Source organism: Syngnathus typhle, linkage group LG3, assembly GCF_033458585.1.
Source record: "Syngnathus typhle isolate RoL2023-S1 ecotype Sweden linkage group LG3, RoL_Styp_1.0, whole genome shotgun sequence".
NCBI classification, from domain to species: Eukaryota; Metazoa; Chordata; class Actinopteri; order Syngnathiformes; family Syngnathidae; genus Syngnathus; species Syngnathus typhle.
In genome coordinates this window covers 22,239,298-22,247,469 of record NC_083740.1, presented here as the reverse complement: position 1 = coordinate 22,247,469, position 8,172 = coordinate 22,239,298, and positions in this window count along the sequence as shown.

Below are 8,172 nucleotides of genomic sequence, written 5' to 3'. Positions count from 1 at the left end.
CCAAAACGCTCTGTGAGGGTCTGCGTCCCGGGGGAGGCGGGGGACATTGAGTCAGAGCGGCCGAAATGAGTTTTCTCCGCAGGATGTGCGGGCTCTCCTTTAGAGATAGGGTGAGAAATTCGGTCATCCGGGAGAGACTCGGAGTAGAGTCGCTGCTCCTCCACGTTGAGAAGAGCCACATGAGGTGGCTCGGGCATCTCATCAGGATGCCTCCTGGACGCCTCCCTGGGGAGGTGTTCCGGGCATGTACCACCGGTAGGAGACCCCGGGGACGACCCAGGACGCGCTGGAGAGGCTATGTCTCTCAGCTGGCCTCGGAACGCCTTGGGATCCCCCGGGATGAGCTAGATGAAGTGGCTGGGGAGAAGGAAGTCTGGGAGTCCCTCCTGAAGCTGCTGCCCCCGCGACCCGACCCCGTATAAGCGGAAGAAGATCAATGGATGTTGATGTTGTTTATGCGCTGGATAGATTTTCTTGTGCGCTGAGAATGTGCAGGCAGTGCGCGATTGCGCAGGCGCGCAGCTTAGAGGGAACATTGCTCAGGAGCGACTTATATATGTTTTTTTCACAAATACTTAATCATTACTTTACTTTATTGATCATTAACACATCACTTACTTACAAGTATAGTTGACCACTTTACGTTATTTTTAGTATAGTTGATCACTATCACATGCTTTGATATCTTTATCTTGAACATATTCAAAACATGAAAAATAGAGAGAAAAAATCAAATAAAATAATTAACACTTTAAAGCGCCATATCCTCTGGACATGTCCTCTGTCATGATGACATAAAGGACGAGAAATTTGATCGATGGATTTAATGATTTGGAGTGACACAAATGGTTTGATAATGTTGTTTATGTGATAGTTATTTAAAATATAGTTTATATATCGTTGTATGGGCCTGTGGAATAATTTGAACTGCGTCGCGGTACACGGCATTGTTGACAAAGGACGATCGATAAAAGAGGAGAAATTTGATCGATGGATTTAATGATTTGGAGTGACACAAATGCTTTGATAATATTGTTGTTTATGTGATAGTTATTTAAAATATAGTTTATATATCGTTGTATGGGCCTGTGGAATAATTTGAACTGCGGCGCGGCACACGGCATTGTTGACAAAGGACGATCGATGGATTTAATGAATTGGAGTGACACAGATGGTTTTATAAACGTGTTATTTATGTAATAGTTTTTTTTTCTAAATAACTGAATGTTACGTCAGGCCCGTTCTCAGCTCCTCGTTTGTGTTTGTCACGTTAGCATACCGTATCGTTTAGCCTGTTGTTGCTCGTTCATGTCTGTTCTTGGTGTTGGATTTTGTCGAATAAATTGCCCCCCAAAATGCGACTTATACTCCGGAGCGACTTATATATGTTTTTTTTTTCACTTTTTTTGGGCATTTTATGGCTGGTGCGACTTATACTCTGGAGCTTATAGTCCGAAAATTACGGTATTAAAAGAGAAAAAAAACTACTCAAAGCACCTTGACCCTGCTGGGAAAAAGTATTTTCCACCAAACCTAGTAACTCGTTGGGCCACCCTCAGCAGCAAGAACCAACCATCAATTTCCTATATAACAGGCAATGAGTCTTTCACAGTTCTGGGGTAGACATATTGGCCCACCTTCCTTAGAGAATTCGAGAATTTCAAGCATGAGCATCATTTTATTATGCCTCGGGATTTCAATCAGATTCATCCAAATGTTACTTTCTGATGTGTTTTTGATCGTGATGCAAATGGTTGAGGTTAAAAACTGATGAACAAACATTTTCACTCAGGGTTTTCTGGTGAAGAGCACAATTCATGGTTCCATCAATGACAGCAAGTCATCACGGTCCTGAAGAAGCAGCACCAGAACATCACACTACCACCCCCATCTTTGACAGTTGTTATGATGTTCCTTTTCTGAAATGCAGTGTTTTATTTACGGCAGATGTAATAAGACACATACTAGTTCAACTTTCATTTTGTCAGTCCATAGAATATTCTCCTTGAGGTCTTAGGAATCATTCAGATGTAATTTTCAAATGTAGAACGAGCATTTTATTCATTTCAATTTGGACAGCAGTGCTTTTTGCCTTGGACGTCATTTTTGTTAACGTCTTTTCTTAATTGTTGAGTCACAATCAATGACCTTAGTCAGGTCACATGACCTTAAAAGCCCATTTTACACAGCCCTTGCTCAGTGTGGAGTGATCAGGCAACAACGCAAGATTTCCGGTTTCCAGCGTGCCCATATTTGGAAATTTTGACTGCCAACCAGGAAGTAAAATGCTGGTTTGCTGCTGGTTAGACCCACTGATTAATATATTGGATATAAGTAAGTGGTTTGATCGCACTTCACTGTTATAAGAAAGCTTTGACTGCTCATCATAAGAAGGAGGAGGATGCAGCAGAGAGAATCCAATGCCTTGGTAGCTTCGAAGTTTAATTGGGGCGTTACTTGTTAATAAGTCCACCAAAATAACACAAAATCGCACTGCACTTCCGCCCTAAAAATAAATTTTCCTATATGGGGCGCCTTGCCGCCACGGCAGAATTGCTCCATTCCGTGGTCCTGGCCCGTAGTCACATCCACAATGAATAGGTTAGGGTTGGGTTAACTGAGGCACAGGAGGCCAGCCATTCTTAAGTGGTCCCAACCATTCTGTGGGTCACATTGTAATTGTAATTTCTGTAATGCTACCTTCCCACCAAATACATTGATAGCATTTCTGGCGGGTCGATTCATTACATTTTTTTCTGAATTGTTAAACTCTTTCTAGTGAGTACTGCAGCGCAACTATTAATATCTATCGCAAAACCACTCCCAAAAATTGCAAAGTTCTAAGCACAAACACTGCTTAGCACTGTGTTAGCAATTTTGTAACAAACTTTGAGTCCCCAGCACTCTTGTTGCAGACTTGTAATCACAACTCAGACTCAATTTCCAAATGATCAACACACTCCTTGTAAAACTACATGACACATTATTGCTGCCAGGGAGGGACTAAGGCAGGGGTGGGATAACTTTTTGACAGGCGGGACGAATTTGGTTCTAAATTTAGACCGGGGGGCCGAACCAGGAGCAGATGGATGTAGTGTTTGTGTGAAGTAATAGAAAAGACATGTAAAGGTCATTGCATAAAAGGTTTGTACTTTTAGTAGATAGTAAAGCATGGATATTCAAAAAAAGCTTTTTGAAAACAAATGCATTTATTAACAGCATTAAAAAAACATTTCACCAAAAAACTACTATCAGTGATTCTCCTTATATAGGACACGGTTATTATGAATAATAGTTTCCATCACTTCAGCGCCTGCAGGTCAGATTTATGAAATATGTTTATCTTATGAGGCAAAATCACATCAAACGGCAAACATTCTGACCAAATATGTTAGGGTGGTGTTCACTCTAACTTATTTTGCAAGGACCACACTGGAGTCAAGTTAGTCATTTTAGGCACCTGCAGGCGGAGAGTTCACTCGTTGCTGTGCTCACAGCAATGGTCGAATGAAGTCTGACTTAGGCCTCGTCAGGCGCTTATTTATTGAGAGAAACAAAGTGGGGTTGAAAGTGGGGGTTTGGGAATACACAGGTTGGGGTGAAGCAGCCGGTCCCTGCTGATCAAAGCATAGCAGGGGACCTTTTACGACGTTCTGTAAACAAAGCAACTTTGATTGCTTCCTCTGCAGCTAGTCAATAAGTTGAAATGATCTTAGCACTTTGGTAAACTAATTTTGTCTAGACAGGACAAACTAGTTAAATTATTACAGGTTATATTCCAACATAATCATACGATGAAGATATTCTGCAAACCCTAACATATCCCTCCTGTTTTATCATATGATTATGTCACCCTCGATCAATCAAACGCAAGTAAGAAAATACAATGAAAGCAATAACTTCCAGTGAAGGTGAGGTTTTCCCACAATACTCCAGTCCAAAGTATGTGCAACTCAAAAAACCTGCGGCCAGATTATGTGCAGGAAAAGAGTTACACGGTCCCTCTGCCTTAGGCGACCAGACTGTTATCAATCAAGATAAAAATTGCTCGTGATTGTTCAGCCGTTGGGGGCTTGGCACGCCCACTGGTGGAGGGTGAGCACGATTCTCACCCCCTTCGCAGATCTGCTCCGTCCGGGGAGAACTCTGGAATGTCTGCTGCGTGGTCGTTGTCTTCAGTGGCTCAGGGTGGACTACCTGGCCACCAAGGGGGAAGAGGATTATTCTGCCTCTGTATGAACTGGGGCGGGGACTGTCGATGGCTGGTCTGGTTCCTTGCAGGAACCCTTCACTGGGGCGCACTGGAACAGATGATACCACGATCCTCCTTTGCCGGCCAGCCGGACGGCATTTGAGATGCGCTCCACCAATTTATAGGGTCCAGTCGACGCAGGCTCCGTCCCCCTCCTTCTTGGGAACGTTGGGGTGATCTGGACCTGGATCCGCCACCGAAAGGACAGCAGCACGTCCGGAAAACAGCAAAAAAAACAGCACCTTTTCTGCAACCTTTGCATTAGTCATTTGAGATGTTCTGCTCCTCTCATCACTGTTTTGGTTGCCCTGGTTACAGAGGCGTTGCTACACCAAAGGGAGGGAAGATTGTGTCTGTAGCAACGTTGATTAGCTAAGGAATGTAGTGTGGTGTGAACTAGCACTCCATTGTCGGCCCGTGACCCCCGCAGAGTTTGTCCATCTGTTCTCCTCCAGTTGTTGGCCGAGCCGTCCGCGAGTGAGATCAGATAACTTCAATTGCCACTTTCCTGTGGAACAATGCAACTAAACCTTGGCTAGACTTTATCTACTTAGTAAATTAACACGCAATAAGAATGAGTGACTTGTCCTAAACACTTGAACAAACATTGAGTAAATATGGGATAACTTCTAACCATCTATGAACCAAACCTACAGTTAACTAAAAGGAATGAAGTTTCTTTCAACCAAATAAGAACATTTTGCCTATGCAAATAAGCTCTGCTCATTGTTAGTGAAGGCTTCTTACAGAAACAAAAACACACAGATAACATAAGGACAGGAAGGACACATATGGCTGACAGGGATCAAAAAAGACTAAAGAGACTTCCCTGTCACTAAAGAGAAAGAACGTAGATAAAAGGAAAGCCATAAACTCGTAAAGACAAGGCCTACAAGTCTGGCAGGCCAAGGCTTCACTTAAATTATTCCAACATTTCCCTCCTGCTTATCACGCATTTGCTAAATTTTTACATTACCAAACACAACCACTTCACTTGATTTTCAGTTGTCGGATCACAAGTATGCGCACAAATATTTCCACCAAAGAGGATAAATGTTGCGACATCATTATTCGGAAACACACAGATCTGGGAAAAAGTCTGCAAACTCAAGTGCAAAAATTGCATCACCATCATCGATATCATCAACATGCTGCCGTTCAGACCTTAGGCATACCCGGGCCATCTCGTCGTCCATGGGCGAGATTGCTGTAGTGATAAAACGATTAAACAGCGCACGGAGACATGGAATACAACAACATCCACACAAGGTGAGTATAGCAGTTATTGAGGACACAAGGGCTTCATACTTCCCAAAAGCAGTCATCCACTTGTTGTGCTCTTTCAGCCTCGTGTTGAGGGATTGCAAGTTTGCAATCATCTTCGTCAGGCTCCCATCAGGGGCGGTGTCATTCTGGATGAAGGTGCAGCATTGTTCCCTGAACATTGCGCAGACCCTTCCTTTCCCAGACGACAACAACATAACAAGAGCATTGCGGTTCTGGATTGACCTTAGGGAAGGCATGGCTAGCTGTTCGTGCACTGCCTCAAGTCCCGCTTGTGTCCGTTTGCCCAATTTCTGCGTGTTGCAATGGATGTAATTTATCCTGTCAATGTTCTTGTTCATCGTCCACCAGCAGCAAATGGAGGACTCCCATCCCGCTTCAATTTGGTCAATTAATTCTTATTAATCAGGAACTCCTCTGGGGACTCTAATTGCATCAATGTCAGTCAGATCATCGTCGCCTCTCAAATTTAAAGACATTATGTTTTTGTTTTTTCCAGCTTTTTCCCAGATCTTGGCATGTCGGTACATATACAATTTTGGTTGACTACATTCTCTAAAAGCAATGGTTTCTTTTCTTTTTCTTCCATTCAACGGATATTATATAGAACACTCTGTCGCACATTTCCACAATCAGTAAACAACCTATCCACATTCATTTTCGAGATATTGATTCCATTCTTTAACATCTACAGCAGTTGTTGACAAACTATTATTTCTTTACATAACCCCTCTGCCACTGTTAAGGCATTCAATGTTTATTTTGAAGCCGATTCAATCCATTTTTAGAATGCATCTATTATGACCAGGCATTATAACCCTGTGGATTGTGTTAAGCACATGTTAAACAAGCTCTAAAAAAATTTTCATAAAGGTTTTGAATATGAATCAAATTCATATGTTGTATAAAGCTGACTGAACTGCCCTTCCATCCCCCCTGTTGAGCCAGGTGTCAACGGCACGTGACAACACCATGGCTCAATACAGCTGCCCATTTGTATCGTTTCCTTTCCTTTCTCAACGTGACAACCCAATCCACCAATCGAATAAAAAAAAAATAATGAACAAAATAACTGCTGGTAAAATAATATAATAGTTAACTGTTGTAGTTCCATAACTTTAACAAACTCAATCGCTCTCTTATTCTCAAATTTTAAATTTAGCTTCGAAATGTCGGTATTTCATAATTGTACATCATCTAATTCCAGAAAGCAAGTTCTTTCCATCTCTCAAATTTTGTCTAACCAAGGCTAGGCACTAAAGGAGCGTGGACCAGTTACTGCCCATAAACAAATTGCTCGCCTTTTTTTTTTTTTTTTCCTATCTTAACAAAATCGGTTTTGTTTTGCGGTGCAAATCAGATAGACTACAGATAAATAAATTCTTTAGTGCACCTATATTAGCGAATTTAATCCTTTTAACATACCACAACACACAGACAACACAAAAACAGTAGAGACACAGCTCACAAACAATACCAACAAACAACGCTGCGCAGACGTCATCCTCTATTTTGACGTGTTGGTTATACTTTTTCTTTTTCTTTTTTCTTTCCTCAGTGCCTTTTATTCTTCGTGCAACTATTGTCACACCTTCCCTAGGCATCACTTGCCACCACGCACTCAGCACACCCCTGGAGTGGGTACGACCCTACTCCGCGCGCAGCCACAGCAAGGGAAGCAAGAGGGGGGGGGCCCGGCATTTTCATACTGATTTATCCCAGCCTGGCCAGTACTGGGACAATCAATGCCGCCGACCCCCACTCGCGCCAACCCAGCAAACAGCTACCCGCAGAGTCCAGAGCCCCACACCTACATCAGTCTCCCCCACAATCAAATTACAATATCAATCACCACAGGAGCCGGCTCCTACACCCTTTTCACACCACAATACCACACTCCCCCCTCCACAGTCCAGTCTAAGTGGAGACAATGGAAGGCAGGAAGGCACAGGTGAGACACCGAAGGAGCAAGCTCCAGCAGTCCTCCCACTAACCAATTACAACATACAACAAAAGCACAAATCACTTATGTCTGTTTGGGAGGATCACAACAGCCAAACGTTACAAATGACAAACCACAAGACACAGGTCTGGGAACCACATCAACGACCGCCAAACGCAAATGCCGGGTCAAGGACTGTTCTTCGTCTGTTCTTTGCAACTCCTGTCAAAAGCAACCTTTATTTTTCTTTCGTTTGTATTTGCTCGGGTTTTTTATTTCCCTTCCTAGCATCTAACTTACTCAAAATAATTCTTCCTTCAAAGTCGCTCAACTACTTGCCCATAGCAGTCTCCAACAACTTCAATCATTCAACCTGTATTTTCCCTTCAGTCGGGCATTCAGTCATCCATGCTCATTTGCATCTCTCACACAGTCTCCAAAAAGGAGTCTTTCCATCACATTGGTCCCAATTCATCCAAGCACTCCACACAACATTCACATACCATTTTCAATTCAAGGTTCCTGATAGAACAATCCACTAATCCCAAAAAAAACTCAATACAATAAAAACGGCTGGCAAATTAATTAAATTAAGCTTTTTCTTTGTTTTCAAATTTAAAGAACTCAATCTCTCAGATTCAGCTTGCATATAGAAGATCGTATAATCTTACAACACAACCAATCAATAATTTCT